Consider the following 19,301-nt stretch of genomic DNA (forward strand, 5'->3'; position numbering starts at 1 on the left):
TGTGGGTGAGGTAATCCAGACCCAGAAAGACAATTATCACATGTACTCTCTCATAAGTGACTTTTAAACATAAAGCAAAGAAAACCAGCCTACAATTCACAATCCCAGAGAACCTAGATAACAATGAGGACCCTAAGAGAGACATACATGGATCTACTCTCCATGGAAAGTAGAAAAAGACAAGATCTCCTGAGTAAATTGGGAACATGGGGACCATGGGAGAGGGTTGAAGGGGAGGGGAGAGGAAGGGGGGAACAGAGAAAATGTACAGCTCAATAAAATCAATTTTAAAAGAACTAGTTAATAAAAAAGAAAGAAAAATGATGTGATAGCAAGGGCCCCTGGCAGGTTGGTAGCATATAATAGATCAGCATTGGTAAAGAGAAGCCTACCCACTGGGACAGCAATCCATTTATTTCTACATGGTTTCAATCTTTCTGCTGGTCCATCTGTAAATTAGTCTTGAATTCTTCCTTTCACTGTCCTTTGACAGTACTAGACCTCCAGAATGATGCAAAATAAGAGTGAATTGAAAAGAAGGTGATAGTAATAGGAACAAGTAGAATGTGTCTAGACCACCTACTCCTATATTTTAGTTATGCCAACTGGACTTGCCTAAGCCCAGTCCTCCAAGTACCATGATAGAGTGATGTTGTTCATGCCCAGTGTTACAACTAGGCAGGTTTGTTGTAAGTAGCTCATTCTGCATAGCAATGTAGTACCAGTGATGATGACATCCTAATGTGAACCTTAATGAGGGATTCCTTTCTATAAGCCTCTCCTCTAAAGTGTAAGTGGCGTCTGAAACTACTAGGCAAGAGATTATAGCCAAGGAGATGAAATAATTTCTACTCTTGTCATATAAGACTCAATCTTGGAGCTAAAGGAAAGCTGCAGAAGATAACATATAGAAAATCAAAATGAAACATTAATTTGTAGAACTAATATGCCCTAATAAGTATAATAATAAAATTTAATGAAGAGACTCCACCCTAGCAAACTGGAATAAGAGCGTCTCTTGCTGACTTTGAAGAACTAAACTATGATGATGTATACCGATGAGAAGGCCACTTGGCAAGGAACTGTGAGCAATCTCTTAGGCTAAGCTTGGCCCATAGTCAACAAGTCCTACAGCTGTATGACATTGAATTATTTCAGCAAGCATGTTAGTTTAGAAGAGGAGCCCAATCTCCAGAAAGGGATGCTGCCTGGTCAAAACCTTAACAGCATCCTTGTGAGACCCTGTCCAGAGGAACTAACTGAGCCAAGATCAGATTCCTCAAACATAGGTAAGAACTATTTGTTGATTTTTTTTTTTTTTTTTTTTTTTTGGATTTTTCGAGACAGGGTTTCTCCATAGCTTTTGGCTCCTGTCCTGGAACTAGCTCTTGTAGACCAGGCTGGCCTCGAACTCACAGAGATCCGCCTGCCTCTGCCCTATTTGTTGATTTAAATAGGTATGTTTGTGGCAATGTTGTAATTCAGCAATAGTTAGCCAATACACTGAAGAGTAATTTGGCATTCCGCCTCTATTAAGACATCAATCACGTGGTTTACTTAAGAGAATGGTTCTCTGCCATCAAGAGAGTAGCCCTGCTCCAGAGCTTAAGAGATCTACCCTGTGACTTTCCTAAAAGGTTACCCGAAAGTAAATCTAAGCAGATCTGATTATAAAATAGTCTAGAGACCAGCTATAGAAATCTCCCAGCCCCTGGCCTCAACTGAAACCAGCATCCATCTAGTTACAAAAAAAAGGTCAGAATGAGTCAGTATTCTCATCAGAGTATGTATTCTATACAAACTGCCAAATGATAAAACTGTACCATGCCTCTTTTTCAGTAGTCAGGGGTACAAAGTATGGTATTTTGGACGTTTCTTTGAGCAAACCCTCTGCCCCAGACTTCCAAACCTGTAAAAATTCTCAAAGTAAACATATTTATCAATATACTTAGTATGATATTTTGTGGAGTGTCAAGATGTTCCTAAATGTATTAATCAGGAGAGTTAAAATAATATATAATATAGCATATTATATATGACATATTATATAATTTTAATATAATTTTATAATAATTATAGTTATAATATAAAATAATTATGCCATCCTTATGTAAACTACCATTTAACTTTTTATCGATATATAATTGGAATACAAAATATGGAGTATTTGTGTTCTTTTAAGATTTATTTCTTTATTATATATTTATTTTGTCTGCATATATGTGTACCACATTCACGCAGGTGCCCACATGGGTAAGAAGGGGGCATCTAATCCTCTAGAGCTGGAATCAGAGACATTGCAAACTGCCATGTGGGGGCAGGGACTCAAACCCAAGTCCTATGCTAGAGTCCAACTTTTTATCACCCCCCCAAAAATGCATTCATGTATTTTTCAGTGTGTCTCTTGCTAAGCCAGAGGCAAATTCTTTCTGGTTTCTTTCTGCATGGATTTGCACTGCCTGAATCTTGGAAATCATATTAGTGGAATCATACAGCATGCATTTTTATATGCCTAGGTTCCTTTGTGCAAATAATGCCAAGGGGGTTGAGATTGTGAGCTGTTTTCAATTCTTCCTACAGATTAGCAGAAAATAATTTTCAAGATCTGTTACTGACTTGAAGGCAAGGAGGATAGAGAGATGGGACTTGAGAAATGTAATCTAAGAAGGTGTTTACTTAAAGTGCAATCATCGTGGAATGTTTATGAAGAAGAAAGTTATTCTCTGGAAAAGGACTAGTCTCCCAGCAAGAAAATTTGGGGGGGGGACTTGATTCATCTTCCCAAATAGCAGCATAGATCTCTGTGTTCCTTTATTCCCCTTGCTGATGTTGACATATTGAACCTGGCAATATTGTAGTTTGTGCATTTGGTCATTTTTATAGCTGGACCACACCTATTATAAGATCCTGAGCCTGATTTTTAGTGTAATCTGTTCTGCATCTTCAGGATAAAGGTCTCATTTAAAGCTAGCATAGAGGAAGAGTTTCTACTACAGTCAAAAGCAAACACCAGACTCTAAAATCCTTACAAAGAGTACTATATGTATGCCAAGTAGGCGCAATAGTCACATGACTTGTTTGTATCTTGTCCTCTACCTACATATCATACCTGCAAAATATCACATACCATGGGTAAAAGCTCAAGTAATTGTAACATTGCTCATAGGGAGGGGATTAAGACAGCTGAACAATACAGCCCTAAAACCCCATCCTGACCATTTGATTCAAGAACTAATTCTTGACTGGTGAGATAGTTCAGCAAGTAAAACGCTTGGTGTACGAGCCTGATGACCTAAGACTGATGGCTGGAACTCACGATGGAAAGACAGAACCAGTTCTTAAAAGCTGCATTCTAGACTCCGTATGCACACTATGGCATTCACACATAAGTATGCATATGTGCACATGTACATACAACAATGTTGTAAAGAACTAATTCTAATATCAAATGTCTCAGCCAGAATCCCTTACCAAACAGAGCCTGAGTCAAAAATCAAGCATTAATCATCCTGGTGTACAAATCCAAGACAACAAGGATGAAGGAAAGAAAAAAGAGTTAGTAGGGAAAAGAAAGCTCTAAATCAATGAGATACAATGCATGGTCTCATGTGCTATTATTTTTCAAAAGTGCATGTCAGTAGGCAGGTATGTATGTGATTTTTTTTTCTGGATCAATTGATAGGGAAAACATACACACACTTCAGATTAATATGTAAAAGAAATATATCGGCCTGACCCCCCTCAAACCTCTTGATTTCCATGAGTCAAGGTTTCTTTTCTTTTTTTTTTTTTTTTGAGACAGGGTTTCTCTGTGGTTTTGGAGCCTGTCCTGGAACTAGCTCTTGTAGACCAGGCTGGTCTCGAACTCACAGAGATCCGCCTGCCTCTGCCTCCCAAGCGCTGGGATTAAAGGCGTGCGCCACCACCACCCAGCAAGATTTCTAGCTCAAGGAGCTGACAGCCCTTTCCAGGGTTATCATTTAGTCACGTGACAGAATCTCACAAATCTAGATACCCTGCCTACAGAGTGTCATTTAAGTACAGAGTGAAATAAGATCTTAGCAGCGAGAGGCTCAGTGTGTAGAACGCGAGGACCATTCAGGCACGGGGCTTCAATTAAGACTACCATGTGGGCCTGGGAGCTCAGAAAAAAGATGCCAACAACAGAATGGTAACAGAACAATCTGGAAAGGGAGCCGCATCTTGAAAAGAATCTAAAACAGCAGAAAGTTTGTGCCCAATATGGAAGAATAGTTTGAACTATATAGGAAGAATGTGGATGGAGAAAAGACCAATTAGGGTACTTTAAAAAAAAAACGTCAACAAAATTGTTTTTAATGAAGTAGATGTGAGGTGCCAGGGAAAGGGAGGGTTCACGGATACTCCCACATTTTTGTAAGCTGAGTACTTGACAGATATCATTCCTGAGATATGGGATATGAGGAAGAGTGGACTTGGTAGGAAGGGAATCAATATTTGGTTTAACACACTCCAAACATTTGGTCAAAATCATTTTGTGTGTGTGGCTTGTTTAGGGCTTTTTTTGTCTTAGTTTTTTTGAGGGGGCTTTTGTGGGGTTTTTTATTTTTGCTGTTTAAAAAAAAAATAAAAGTATTATGCACAATAACCAAAGGTTTATTCCTTAATTTAGCCAAAGGTCATTTGTGCACATGGATAAAACCAGCTACCACTTACATGGTATAGTTGGTAATGCATAGAATATTGTCTGTAGTAGTCTGAATGAAAATAGCCCCATAGGCTCACAGGGAGTGGCACCATTGGGAGGTGTAACCTTGTTGGAGTAGATGTGACATTGTTGGAGGAGGTGTGTTGTAGGAGTTCTTTGAGTTCTCAAATGCTCTCTTCCTGTTGCCTGCTGACCCGGATGTAGAACTCTCAGATCCTTGTCCAGCACCATGTCTGCCTGCGCATCACCATGCTTCCTGCCATGATAATAATGGACTAAACCTCTGAAGAATAAGCCACCTCCAGCTAAATGTTTTCCTTTATAAGAGTTGCTGTGGCCAGGTAATCATGGTGCCCGCCTTTAATCCCAGCACTCTGGAGGCTGAGGCAAGTGGATCCCTGTGAGTTCAAGGCCAGCCAGATCTACAGAGTGAGTTCCAGGACAGCCAAGGCTACACAGAGAAACCCTGTCTTGGAAAACAACAACAACCCTAACTAAGACAGTGTCCCAAGCTCTCACTCTACCTATTGGCCCCATGTCCATCATCTGTGTTTTGATCATCTATTGTTATTTAACAAACCATCCAAAGCTTAGCAGTATTTATGTTGGTCACTGACAGACAGCCCAAAGTTGAGCTCAGTGAACTGGTCTTTCTATCATACAGTGACAGCTGGGGAAGCTCAACTGGATCTAGAGAATCTGTGTCCAAAGTGATGGCTCATTCATATTGGCTGGAAAGGTAGTGTTGACCTTATGCTGGGAGCCCAGTCAGGCTTAAAGACCATGAACCTGAGATCTTTTCCACAGAGACCTCCCAATAGGCTGACTTTCCTGAAAACACAACATGCCCAGAGACAGGAAACTGAAGCTGCTGGTTTCTTAAGTAACACAGGCCCAGAAACTGGCATATACTATCACATTGTGTGGGCCAAGCATATTCATAGAACCTAGATTCAAGGAGAGAAAACTAGATATAATCTTTCAATTGGAACAATGTCAAAGCTTTAGAAAGTGTTATTATTTTGACTAGCACAGATTAGAAATCACACCAGGGTGATGGCTAATTGCCTTGGTAATGTGCATCTGAGTCACATACAGAAGACACTTAAACCATTTGTTCTTGGCTCAGGTAATTTATCAGATGGGCATTTGCTATCCATTATCTCTCTAAGAATAAAAACCAGAATAGAAATTGTAGTGTTAATAATAACATAGCTGGGTGCTGGGGAGATATAGCTCAGAGGTTAAAAGCACTGGCTGCTCTTCCATGGTCCTGAGTTTAATTCCCAGCAATCACATGGGAATTAAACTCACAGCTCACAACCATAATGAGATTTGGTGTTCTTTTCTGGCCTACAAGCATACATGCAGGCAGAACACTGTATAGATAACAAATAAATCTTTAAAACACAATAATACAACTACTCTTTAATGCATTTACCCTGTGTCAGAAATTATTATTAGTGCTGTATATGCATTAGTTTGCTTTCCCAATAATCCCATAAGGTAGCAATGCGATACTGTCTTTATTTTATGGATGCCAAATTAAAGTCATAGATCAGTTAAATAATTTTCCCAAAATCATAAAACCAGGAGGCAGTATAACTTAGATCTCAGTCCAGATCTATAAAACTCAACATGTCCATACTTAAAGCTATGATACCATATTGGAAAGGGAGAGGGGGACTTGCCAGAAACAGTCTGCCAGATTATAGTCCTCAAGGCTTCATCAAGGCTTCATTGGTAACAACTGTTGCAGGGGGCCACTTGATTGTTCCCAGCTGCTTAGGCCCCAAATAATCACAAAGAAACTGTATTAATTAAATCACTGTTTGGCCCATTAGCTCTAGCTTCTTATTGGCTAACTCTTACATATTAATTTAACCCATTTCTATTAATCTTTGTATTGCCATGTGGCTGTGTCTTACCGGCTAAAGTTTCAGCATCTGTCTCTGGAGGGGCTATATGGCTTCTTCTTGACTCCGTCCTTCTTTCTCCCAGCATTCAGTCCAGTCTGCTCTGCCCCGCCCTGCCCTGCTATAGGCTCAAAGCAGTTCTTTATTCATTAATGGTAATCACAGCACACAGAAGGAAATCCCATACCAAACAACCTCATAGGGAAAAGTATGTATAAAAAGTCAGAATAGTTGGGATTTTCCATCCCAGAATGTTCTTGGTCTGTGACAACATGAAAGACAACAATATTCAATGTAGAATACCTCTTCTTTTCGGACTACATATGTGCCCTTTCTGTGCACTCAGTCCACACACTTCTCTAAACAATTGTGTAGCAATTATTGCTTTTATTGCCACTTACAGTTAAGAATCTGAAATATTAATAAAATCATGCATGTCTTACAAATGGTAACTGGTTCTATCTCAGCTCTCACTGTAAACCCTCTATCATTATATGAGCACTGTCCACAGCTAGGTAAGCTTGGCATGAAGATGTCTGTGCTAAAGCCCTATGGAAAATATGGCTGGAAATTTGGGGAGATACAAAAGGATACCTTAAGTCTTCGCTATTCATTTTCTTGTTCTGAATCAGGTATCACCCCAAGTTAGTAGTCTCTTTTTAGAGTACATCCCTTCATACCTACTTTCTTTCATCCAAGAATGCCTTAATAACCAAGAATATTGATTCCACAGGGCACAGGATAGCTTAGCAAATCCATATCCAATTATTCTCCTCTTTATTCGCAGTTAATTAATAGCTAACTATTGAAAGGAGATTAAAAGAATCGACTTCCTGGTGACACTGAGCAATTAAGATTTTAGCTCCTTTCACAAGTCTAATCACTGCCTAAGTGGAGATTAATAGAGATGGATCCCTTTTCTATCTAATTCCTATTTTGTAACCAACTACCCATTGCAGGCTTCTGACCTTACCAAGATGCTTTACTGGAAGCAAGTTTAAATCTTGGCCCAGTCAAACAAACATTTACAACGAATTAACCTATTGCTAATGACAAAATAGCTAGCTGTCCAGAAATGGGAAAAAGTAGCATAAGGAAGCCGACATTTCAATATGCCAGCTGACTACTTAACGCTTCTTAGAAGTATTAGCAAAGAGATGATATAGATATAGATAGATACACCTTCCTTACTTCCTCATCTCCATTTTATCTTGCTTTTCATTCTTTTTATTATTTCTTTTAATTTTTAGATTATAATATCATTATTTAATTTTTTCCTTCCCTTACCTCCTCTAATCCCTCCTATATACTACTTCTTGCTCTCTTGCAAATTCATGGCCTCTTTCTTGAATGAATCCCTGCACCAAAGGCTCAGGAACCATTGTGAAAGAGGAAGCAGAAAGACTGGAAGAGCCAAAGTAACTGTGAGCTTGTGTCTCTTAGTAATTTCAGAAGCTACACACAGAAATCCTCACCAACATGACTGCATAAACATGAGTGGAATAAGGACAATAAACATGCTAATGGGGGAAGCTCATAAGGCCTCTGCATATTTTTTTAATCTGGCGTTATTCAGCTCCAGCCTCTATTTTATTTTATGTCTATGATTACTTTGTCTATGTGTATGCCTATGAACCACTTGCATGCCTGGTGCCCATGGAGGACATAAGAGAATACCAGGCCCTTGTAACAGAGTTCCAGATGGTTGAGATCTACCACATAGATCCTGGGAACCAAACCTAGGTCCTCTGAACGAGCAGCAAGTGAACTGTTGAACTAACTATTTGAATAGTTCAACTAACAGTTGAACTATCTCTCCAGCTCAAGCCTCTCTGTGTTTAGCAGAGTACACAGTCTATAGTATTGGGAAGGAAAGAGAGTTCAAAGGTTAAAAATGGTTTCCTCCAAGTTTGACAACCTGAATTCGATCTTCGGGTCCCACAAGGCAGGAGAGAACCGACTCCTATAGGCTGTTCTCTGACCTCCATATGTGTGTCATGACACACACACATGCCATACACACAAACACTGAAAAAACAAAATGACTTTTGAGAAATAAAATATCTAATCTAGAAAGGAATAAAAACCTAGACTAAAAATCCGTGACTGTAGGCCAATAAATAGACTGTTAACATAGCTTCTCAGTGTTGAATGTGCTCTTCATCTTTTTTTTTTTTTTTTTTTTTTTTGGTTTTTCGAGACAGGGTTTCTCTGTGGTTTTGGAGCCTGTCCTGGAACTAGCTCTTGTAGACCAGGCTGGTCTCGAACTCACAGAGATCCGCCTGCCTCTGCCTCCCGAGTGCTGGGGTTAAAGGCGTGCGCCACCACCGCCCGGCTGTGCTCTTCATCTTGTGTGTACCTTGGGTAATGCTTATCACAGTCTGTCCCTGGATATTAATACATCTCTAGCCAGATTCTGTCTTCCAGAATGGCTCTCCTAGGCCTGTGATTCAGGGCTTTAATTTCTAGAAGTTTGATTCTAGTCCCACACCAGGAGAGCTAAAGACGATGCCTTCTGTCTTGTCCTAATTCTACGCAATTTCCCATGCCCTATAGCAATAACAACAGCACAGCCTACCTGATCTAGGCTCGTGAATGACAGTTTCGTGTCTTCTCTACTGGGCAAATTCTCAAAACCAGATATTTAAATCTCGTTTCTCGGCGGGATAAAGTCACACATCAAAACAACAACAACCAAAAAAATATGTACTCTCTCAGAGCTAGAACAAAACAGCAGTGTATTTGCTATAAACTTAAAGAAAATGGGCCTATACAGATCAGGATATAGAACTCTCAGCTACTGCACCACACCTACCTATATACTGCCATGTTCCCTGCCATGATGATAATGGACTCTGAAATTGTAAGCAAGCCCCTAATAAAATGTTTTCTTTCCAAAAAAAAAAAAAGAAAAAGAAAAAGAAAAAAAGAAAATGGGCCTAGGGAGGTGACTCAGTTAGTAAATTATTTGGCATGTAAGCATGATTGAGTTCAGTCACCAGAACACATGTCTAAAAAAAGGCATGATATACCGGCATGATATACCAGGAGAGAAAGTCCACCCCTTGACACTGCCTGGAGCACCAAGACCCACAGACTGGATGACACCGAGACATAGGATAGAACCAAACATAACTGAAGGAAAGAAAAATGCCTATGTAATGGTGCCTCACAATAGTTTGCTACACACAGATTGCTGCCTAGTCCAATTGTCATCAGAGAGGCTCCATCCAGTAACTGATGGAACCAGCTGCAGACCCACAGACAAACCTTTGATGGAGCTCAGAGAACAGTGCAGAGGATGGGGAGAAAGGATTGTACGGGCCAGAAGAGTCAAGGATACCATAAGAAAACTCACAGAATCAACTAACCTGGGTGGGCATATAGAGGCTCACAGAAACTGCTACCAACCAGGAAGCCTGCACGGGACTCACCTAAGCACTCTGCATGTATGTGACAGTGAATATGATGGTTCTCTTGTGGGACTCCTAACAGTGGAAGCAGGGCTCTCTCTGGTTCTTTTCCTGACTTTGGGGACCCTACTCCTCATACTGGATCACCTTTCCCAGCCTTAATAGAAGATGAGATGCTTAGTCTTACTGCAACTTGATATGTCAGGTTTGGTTGATACTTCTAGGAGAACTCTGGTTACCCTCTCATATCCCTCTGCCTGTTGATCCCTTTCCTTTTCCCAGTCTCGCTGCTACTTTTATGCCTTATATTTTTGATGAGCCAATGACTTTAATTCGGGTTCCTTATAGGAGCATGGGTGGTAAGTCGTCCATGTTCTTGCAATAACCCCTCACCCATGCTCCTGCATACAAGTAGCAAGAAAGGAATCAACGGGAAGGGGGATATGAGAGGGTAGCCAGAGTTGAATGCAACCAAAGTACATTATATGCACAATACTCATACTAGCACATCAAAATAAAACCCACTAGTCTATGTAATTATAATATGCTAATAAATTTTTAAATTGTATGTGTGTGATGTGTATTTGTATGTGTATATGGGGTGTGTGTGTGTGTGTGTGTGTGTGTGTGTGTGTGTGTGTGCCTGAAGGCCAGAAATATTAGGTTCTCTACTGAGTTGCAGGCAGTGTGAGCTATCTGATACGGTATTGCTTGATGTTGGTCATAGGTGCCGCAGGAGAGAGAAGCTTACCAATATGCTAAGCTTTCATTCATTTTTCCAAAGGAGCAGAGAGCTTCAGCCTTCTCGAAAAGGACTGACACCCAGCCAGTTCACTCAAGTTACTTTATTCAAACATATGCAAGGTTAATAGGAGCTGGGAAAGATTCCAACTACCAAAGTCATCTTGCTCTTGCTGCGGGTGAGAGCAGACAGCCCACACAAATCTCAGTCCCTTTTCTTGGCTAGTCACAATCAAAAGTAAGAACTCTTTGTCTGCCCGGAGTGTCTTAGGACCAAGGTCAGTGCAGCTGCAAGTTCTCGCATTCACCAAATGAGATTTTCCAGAGAGACAACATTTCTTCCAGATTTAAACAATCTCAAAACAATTTCTCAGCCTCTATTGATTAACCCAAACATTGCAAAGGCTTTGCGGAAACATTTCACTCAAAGCCAGACACAAAGGCCTTAATTTCACTTAAAGCCAGACATAGAGGCTTTAGTTACATATCAGTATAATATGGATGCTGGGACCTGAACTCAAGTCCAAAGCAAGAGCAATATGCATTCTTTTGTTTGTGTGAGGTTTGTGTTGTTGTTGTTGTTTTGAGACAGGGTTTCTCTGTGTAAGCCTGGTTGTCCTAGAACTCACTCTGTAGAATAGGCTAGCCTCGAACTCAAAGAACTTGAACTCCCAAGCGTGCTGCCACGCTTGGCTGCAACATGGGCTCTTAACCACTGAGCCACCTATTTAGTGCCTAATAAACACATTGTAAGATTAGCTTAAAGCAGTTTTATAGCCGGGCAGTGGTGGCACACGCCTTTAATCCCAGCACTCGGGAGGCAGAGGCAGGCAGATCTCTGTGAGTTCGAGACCAGCCTGGTCTACAAGAGCTAGTTCCAGGATAGGCTCCAAAACCACAGAGAAACCCTGTCTCGAAAAACCAAACCAAAAAAAAAAAAAAAAGCAGTTTTATAATGTTTAGTTGTAAATGATGTAAAACATCTTGTGTGCTAGTTTGCCTCTCTACTATCGTGAAAAAACACTGAGCAAACACAACAGGGTAGAGGTGACATTTCAACCTCACACTCGAGGGAAGTCAGAGCAGGAACTCAAAGCACAAACCTGCAGACAGGAACGGAAACAGAAGCCATGGAAGGGTGCTGCTTACTGGCTTCCCCCTCAGGACTTGTTCACCCTGCTTTCATAAAGAGCTCAGGACCACCATCCCAGAGGCGGCAGCACAGTGGGCAGGGCCTCTTACATCAGTCTTCAATAAAGAAAATGCCCCCCATAGACTTGCCAAGAATCCAGTTTGATGAAGGCCATTCCTTTATTGCTGTTCCCTCTTCCCAGGTGACTCAAATTTGTGTCAAGTTGACAAAACTTGACTTGACACTATGTGAAACATTTTTGTGCAAAGAACTGTTTGTGTGTTTAATGTGAACTTAAGACATCCCATTATTCAATCAAGATTAGTGTGAAAAGTGACTACAGGTTCAATAAAGTGAACACTACTGTCCAAGAATGACAATTAATATGAAAAATGGACAGGTAATAATTCTTGTATGTTTCTGTATATATTAATATACAGATTTCCTGGGTAGTGATTATAATACTGGAATTGATTAAATGCAGAGAGGGCCATTTTGAAATAATAGTTCTTATATAACTTAATCCAAGTATTTAACAATTTAGACTATTAAAAACTTGAACAAGCACTTGAGTAACCATTTAGAGCCAGCCACTAATTTACAGGAACTTCAAAAGAAAAGAAAATATATCCAATGCTTTGATGACCTTTTTAGCAAAATCTACATTGAAAAACTGGTGGAAAATCCACCTATTTTCATCAGCAAATAAGCTGCAAAGAATAAAAATACTTATGAGCATCTTGATCCAAACATTCAAACACAAAAACTATGACATAGAAAATTTTCACATGATTCATTATATTAAAAATATGCTACTGGCCTGGAGAGCTGGCTTGGCCATTATGGGTCCGTAACTGCTCAATCAACAGACCTGAGTGTTCACATCCAAGCAAATCAGGATATCAGGTGGCTCACAACTATAACTGTAACTTCAAGGGATCTAACACCCTTTTATAGCCTCCAGCCTCTATGAGCACCATCTACACACATGTGCCCTTCTCTTTGTCTCTGTCTCTCTCTGCCTGCTTGCCCCCCCTCACACACACATACATGCACATAAATAAAACAAATCTTTAAAAAGGAAGTTCAGGATTTAAAAGAAAAAAGATATGCTAGTAATTTGCACATAAAAATGTGGTACACTTGCTTGCTAGGAAGCTTCTGTGAATATGGGCACTTGCTAGGCAAGCCTGATGATTTCATTGCAGATCCTTACAACCCATGTGACTTCACCTACAGCTGGAACCCGGTACTATGGTAGGCAGAGACAGGAGAATCCTGGGACCTTCCTAGTCAGCCAGTCTAGCTGGAAATGAGAAGCTTCAAATTCAGTGAGAAGCTCATTCTGAGGGAAATAAGACCGCAAGTAAAAGGAAGCATACAGCATCCTCCTCTGGCCTCAGTGTGTTCCCAGAAACACACATGTATACAGGCGTGAGTATACCACAGAAATACACAAAAAATGTGGTACAGTTTTAGTATTCTTCATGAGATGTAGAGTCATATTTGTAAGTATAAAATTATTGACAACATTTTAGATTGCTTCAAAATAATACAGAAATTTATCTCTTCTCACTGCTGCTATTGGTGATGCCAAATATAAATGAATCTTAATAAATGGAGATATATACCAGTTCATGAATGGAAAAAAAATCAAACTGTAAGAAAAAAATGTGGTACACAATGGAGTACTACACAGCAGAAAAAAACAAACAAATCAAAAAAAGAAAAACCCGACATCTTGAATTTTGCATGAAAATAGATGGAGCTAGAAAACATTATTTTGAGTGAGGTAACCCAGACAGACCCAGAAAGACAATTATCACATGTACTCACTCATAGGTGGTTTTTAAACATAAAGCAAAAAAAACCAGTCTACAAACCACAACCCCAGAACTTAGACAACAATGTGGACACCAAGAGAGACTCACATAGATCTAATCTACATGGGAAGTAGAAAGTAGAAAAAGACAAGATCTCTTGAGTAAATTGGGAGCATGGGGACCTTGGGGGAGGGTTGAGGGGGGAGGGGAGATGCAGGGAAGGGAGCAAAGAAAAACTGTAGAGCTCAATAAATCTCAATGAAAAATTAAAAAAAAAGAATGCTCTGTAGACTGTGGCTATATAGATGTCCTGGAACAAGATGCTGTTGGAACGGATGTGCTCAGATCATCTGTGTGGGGCTATGATTTACAAGTTAACTTTCTAGCTTTTCAGTTGTTGTATGAGGTGACTACAGATTCAATAAAACCCAATTTGGATCCCTAAAAAAAAAAAGAAAAAGGAAAGAAAAAAATCAAACTGTTATTTTATCACTTCTTTTCAAATCAATCTATGCTTTCAACACAATTTCAATCAAATCCCAGCAGGCTATGTAGTGGAGATTGGCAAGATTATGTTTATGAAAAAATGAAACAGATGCAAAAGATTTTTAAAATTGAAAGAGAAACATGAGGTTGAAGGACGGTATATGAAGTCAAGATTTTCTATAAAAACAACAGTACTTAATAGAGGTGTTAGACTAGATGCATAGACCAGTGGAACACAAAGGAATTTGGAAAGAAAATCACATGTGTGTGATGGGCTTCTTGACAGTTTTCTTGCATGCCTTGGAGTTTAACACAATACCTTGCATATGTAGACAAGCACTGTCTTTGTCTGACTTCTGTTGTTTTGTTTTGCTAACTTTTGTGGCAGAGTTTTGCTAAGTAAGCCTCTGGAGTAGGTAGGATTATAGGTGTATGCCACGGCATGCCTCTATTGAGTTTTTATTAAAGTACAGAGACAATATGTACAGTGAAGAAAGTATAGTATATTCTTTTAATAAATAATGTTGGAACATTTAGACACCCATATGTCTAAGATAAAATGTCTAAGAGCAATTGAAGAAGCACTCAACATCACAAGTCATGTCCTACACACACACACACACACACACACACACGCGCGCGCAGCATGCACATTTGCAAGTACACGCATGAATGTGCATGTGTATGCATACATACACAGATGAAATAAAAGAAAAAATAGGAACCTGCATGGGGCTCTGCATATGTCACATGGGACTGGCCTAGGCCTTCTACACATGTGTGACAGTACGTAGCTTGGTCCTCTTGTGGGACTCCTAACAGTGGGAACATGATCTGTTTGTGACACTTTTACTGGCTTTTGGGACCCTACTCCTCACACTGGGTCACTTTCCCAGCCTTAATACACAGGGAGGTGCTTAGTCCTACAGCAATTTGATTCGCCATGTTTTGTTGTTACTCAAGGGAAACCTGTCCTTTCCTGAACAAGCTCTATCTCCAGAAAGAGTAGACTGGGGAGTGGGAACAAAGCCGGATTAGGGGGAGGGACTGGAAGAAGAGAGAGGGAAACTGCAGCTGGGATGTAAAACAAATAAATTTTAAAAGAAAGAAAAACAATAGTGGCTAATGAGAGTTAACCAAATTTTCAAATTTTACCTTAGGAAAGGCACTGGTTAAAAGAATGAAACTTTTCCCTCTGGCCTCAGGGAATTAAGTGAAGAGGAGTCAAAACAGTTGTTAAGAGCCAGAGGTGGTGGATGACCCCAAGGAAGCAGCATCATTCCAGACACAAGACTGGTGAGTATAGGAACTCACAGAGTGTGGCAGCACACACCAGACCTGTACAAGATCAAACCCAACAAACTCCCCGCATGGGGGAGGTGAAGTATGCACAAAGACACACCACCAGTCAAGAAGTTATTTGCAATTGATAGCTGCTAGGAGAGGAAAAATCAGTTTTATTCAAAGGAGTGACAGTGGATATATCAACCACAGCTCAGGGCAGGCCCCACACCCAGCACAGCTCAGACTACAGGATTGTTATAGGAATTTCATGCAGATTTTACATTTAAAGGCCTGGAAAGAACAGTAAGTTTAAGATATTTTGACATTATAAACTATTATTAGCTTGTTTGTTTGTTTGTTTTTCGAGACAGGGTTTCTCTGTAGCTTCGGAGTCTGTCCTGGAACTAGGTCTTGTAGACCGAGCTGGTCTCGAACTCACAGAGATCTACCTGTCTCTGCCTCCCAAGTGCTGGGATTAAAGGCATGTGCCACCATCGCCCAGCTTCATTATTAGCAATATTTTAAGACCACTCTCATTTAAGGAGAAAAGTTACTTGAAAAACTGACAGCATATGTTGACCTTCTGTCCTTTGTAAATTAGAGAATTAACAGAATCCCTCAGACATAACACAAGAACCTACAGGGTGCTCTATCATAAGCACAAACTCTTAATAAATAAGAGCAATTGTCTTTTAATGGCAACTACATGAGATTACATGAAACAGAGATGTTCCTTGGGTGCTAGTGCCTCCGAAACAAACTCCATCTCCAGAATGAGTTGTTTAACTCAGGCCAGTTGCTGAGGGTAAGAGTGGTACTGTGTACATCAAATAGGAGTAGCTGAATGTCACGAAGGCAAAGAGAGAAACCCTATGGTCCAGGAGACTTACCACACAACTAGGTGCTCACCCATTCAAACTGTGGCATGCTTCTATAGACCATGCTTATTTATACAGATAGTATAGGACCCACAGAAGACTTAGCTACTGCTACCTAGAAGAGGTCTGGGCCCAAAGGAATGGAATTGTCTTTCAGCAAGAAGGTGGTAAAGGCTGGGAATGGTTTGTTTGTTTTTTAAAGGAGGAAATAGAGAAGAAGCAAGAGGTACACTGATCAAAAAATAATGTGGGTTGGAAAGAAATTCTTTTATAACACCAGAACTGTGTTTACCAAAATCCACAAGAGTCAGGGATAAACTATGTACCCAACACTCGGGCTAAAATCAATCATAATATGAATCCAAGAAAATTGTGAGAATTACTTGTCTGGCAGAGAAGGAGTATATTAAAGTCATTTATCAGGCAGTACCACGGCTACTAAGTGCTAATTAGCTGAATCTGTTTTCTGGCTTTGTGAGCAAAGTTTTCCTGGATCCATGTTCTGACAGGAAGTAGAAGAAACAGGCCCTAGAAATTCAGAAACGCCACAGCTAGAACCTAGAAGAGAGAGAGTCCTGTACAGGAGGCAGAAGGCAAGCACTAAACGGCAATGAAGGCAGAGGGACTAGTCAAACTTGTTGTAGAAGCTGCAGGCTGCATTCCTGCCACGCAGCTCCCGGCCGCGGCCGCCTGGCTAGCTTATGCCCCGAAATAACAACACACAAACTGTAATCTTTTAAACACTGCTTGTCCATTATATCTAGCCTTCTAGGCTAATTCCCAATGACCTTCCTCCATCACAAACTTAGAACAATACATCCAGATTTATTATCAACAAATGTGTCTCGATCTGGACTTCTAAATCTTTTCAAATCACAGTCCCTAAGACAATTTAATGAAACTTGTGGGTTTCTTTAATGAATATTCTAAACCACTCACGGCAACACACTCTTGCTTTTAGACTTTCAAACACTCTGGGGCGGTAAGATCTCAAATTCCAAACTAGCCTTAGCTATATAGGAAGACTCTGTCAAAAAGGCAAACAAAAGAGAAAAAAAGCATTTTGAGTATCTGCAATATATGGGTGTGTGGTGTATGCACATATATGTTTGGAGGTGTGAATGCCCTACAGATTGTAGATGCCAGAGGATGATGCTTGGAGGTTTGAATAAAAACTGTCAGCCTGTCTGTGGAGGTAAACACCTTAGATCCCAGCATTCAGGAGGCAGAGGTAGGAGGATCTCTGCACGTTTGACTCCAGCCTAGTCTATGTAATGAGATCCAAGACAGCCAGGACTACATATAGAGACCCTGTTCTGAAAATAAATAGATAGATGATAGATAGATAGATAGATAGATAGATAGATAGATAGATAGATAGATAATTTAAAAATAAAAATAAAGCCAGGCAGTGGTGGCACATGCCTTTAATCCCAGCCCTCGGGAGGCAGAGGCGGGTGGATCTCTGTGAGTTTGAGGACAGCCTTGTCTACAAGAGCTAGTTCCAGGACAGGTTCCAAAGCAACACAGAGAAACCATGTCTCAAAAAACTAAATAAACAAATAAATGAATAAATAAATAAAATGTCCCCACTAGGTTCAGATATTTGAACTCTTGGTCCTGGTTAGTGATGCTATGTGGGGAAGCTGTAAACTTTTGGAAGGGAAGTCTTGCTGGAGGAAGTACGTCACTGGTGATGGGCTCTGTGTCATTATCGCCTCATTCCACATCCAATTTACTCTCTCTGCTTTCTGCACATGGGTGAACATGTGATTCTCAGCTTCCTGCTCCTTCCATCATGCCTCATCTTCTATTACAGACTCTTCCTTCTGGAACCATAAACCAAAATAAGCTTTCTCTTCCTTATGTTGCCTTTGGTTATGGTGATTTATCATATAACTATTACTGGTGTCTTCTTCTATCATCTTCTTTATTCTTTTGAGACAGGGTGGTCTCTCACTAGATCTGGAGCTACTTCATAACTGTAATTTTGCTACTGTTATGAATCATAATATAAATATCTAATATGCAGGATAACTAAGACGCCACCCCATGAAAGGGTTGTTCAGTGTCCAAAAAGGTTGCAACCCACAAGTTAAAAACCACTACTCTGTAACCTCTGCAATTTGACTAATTAAACATGTTTACTGTCATCCATTGCTCATGTTAGTTATAGAAGAAAATATTAAACATTAGTTAGAGGGTAAGGAAAATATAGTTGTTTCATCCATCCAAGATTATAAAAAAACTGTGATAGTTTGGATATGAAATATCAATCCAAAGGCCTCCTGTGTTGAAGGCTTGGTCCTCAGTTGGTACATATAGTCATTGAAAAGTGATTGACCCCTCTATCAAGATATCTCTTTCATTGCTTTCCCTCTCCATCCCTCCTCCAACTGAACCATCTAAAATCCTCATGTTCTCAACCCCCATCCACTCCCTTCTTCCCCCCACTTCCAGTTTACCCAGGAGAGCTTAACTATTTTTCTTCCTGGGGCTTGGAGCCATTATAGGGTGAGGGCTAGGGAAATTCCCAGGAATCCACAAGGATGACCCCAGCTAAGCCTCCTAGCAATAGTAGAGAGGGTGTCTACATCCAGTAACTGATGGAAGCAGATCCAGTGATCCACTTCCAAGTCCTGGGCTGAGCTCCTAGAGTTCACTTGAAGAGAGGGAGGAGGGATCATCTGAGCAAGGGGGGATCAAGATCATGACTGGGAAAACCAGAGACAGTTGACCCGAGCTAGTTGGAGCTCATGGACTCTGAACTGACAGCTAGGGAACCTTCATAGTACCAAACTAGGCCCTCTGAATATGGCTGACAGTTATGTGACTTGATCTGTTGGGGAGCTGGCAGTGGGACCAGGACTTATCCCAGATGCATGAACTGGCTTTTTGGAGCCCATTCCCTGTGGTGAGATACCTTGCTCCGCCTTGATAC

This window comes from Chionomys nivalis, chromosome X (assembly GCF_950005125.1).
Source record: "Chionomys nivalis chromosome X, mChiNiv1.1, whole genome shotgun sequence".
In the NCBI taxonomy this organism is placed as follows: Eukaryota; Metazoa; Chordata; class Mammalia; order Rodentia; family Cricetidae; genus Chionomys; species Chionomys nivalis.